The sequence below is a fragment of the Terrapene carolina genome, unplaced genomic scaffold, assembly GCF_002925995.2.
Source record: "Terrapene carolina triunguis isolate 2854851 unplaced genomic scaffold, T_m_triunguis-2.0 Scaffold233, whole genome shotgun sequence".
Classification (NCBI taxonomy): domain Eukaryota; kingdom Metazoa; phylum Chordata; order Testudines; family Emydidae; genus Terrapene; species Terrapene triunguis.
In genome coordinates, this window is record NW_020664584.1 from 11,034,315 (window position 1) to 11,035,676 (window position 1,362).

The window sequence follows — 1,362 nt, forward strand, 5'->3', positions numbered from 1 at the left end:
GTGTGTGTGTGTGTGTGTGTGTGTGTGTGTGTGTGTGTGTGTTGCTCTTCTCTGTGCAGCCAGAGTAGCAAATATAGGACAAGCACACTATAATTTATTTGAGTTTGGGAGGAGCTAGTGCTGCCCTGGCCCATGATGCTGAGTGGATGGAGCCTTGGGGTTTGGAAGGTTCAGGGAGTTGCTTGGGAGTCATGTGACTTTACCCACTGCTCTCTCCTAATTGCTTCTAGCTGGTTTTGGTCACCAGAATATCGCAACTGATTCTGTCATTCTCTTGCTCTTTATTTTGGCAGCACATCAGTGAAACCACAAAGAAGGCAAAGTAGTCAGAGGGAAAAGAGGGGCACCAAGTGAGGTGTCAAAGGGACATTTCTCTGCCAGGTATTCACACCAGTACCTGGGGAAACCAAGGCAAGCAATGCTCAACCTATGGGCTGGGAAAGAGAGTGTTATTTCCACATTTAACTCCTAGGGGTGTCTACCTGCGAGGTGATGGAAGGCAGAGAAGTAGATGACTAGGAGAGATCTTGGAGTGCTTCTTTTCATAGGGTGAGACGCACAGGGCTGCTGGGGCTAACATTGCTTTGGCTAGTGAGGTGACCCATCCCCAGGGTTCTCAGCCAGAGGCATTAATCAATGACCACTGTGATTGGGGGAAAGGGGTTTGCCTGGAGGCAGCCCCTTGTTTCAGAGGCTGAGAGAAGTGACTGAGTGCACCTGATTGCTCCCCAAGATTGCTACACTCTGCAGGTTCTCCTCCTTCCAGCTGCAGGCTATGTGATGCAGTATTTACTGGTAGGGTTGTCAGGTGTCTGGTTTTCAACCAGAAAGGCCAGTCAAAAAGGGAACCTGGCAGATGTATTGACTGGACACTAAAAATCCAGTTACGGCGGGCGTGGATGGAGGAAGTAGTAGCCTGTTGCCTGGCCCTGAAGTGGCGGCTTCTGCGGCAGCAAGCATGCCCTGGCTTAGGCCGTGGGCAGCCCCTTTGAGGAGCATGGTTTGCAGGGCTGCAGCGGAGGACAGTGGGTGGGGGCTCATGGCGAGCGGGGTAAGGGACTCCCAGCAGGCATGGAATGTTCCCCAGGAGGGAAGGAACACGAGTTGTCCCACCGGCCGGTACTTTCGCTAGCCACACTCTCAGGCAGCTCCGGGGCGGGGAGGGCTCTAGTGGGCAGGGAAGGGAGCTACTGGACAGGCAGCACAGAGGGAGGCAGGAGGCTGCCGTGCAGGAGGGCCGCATCCTAGCTCACCAGCAGAGCTGCCTGGCTCCTCCCATGCAGCCACAGTGCTCTTCTGACCTGCACTTGCAGGCGGCCTGCTGGAGCTGGGGTTGAGGGAGAGCAGCAAGTGATGGGAGGT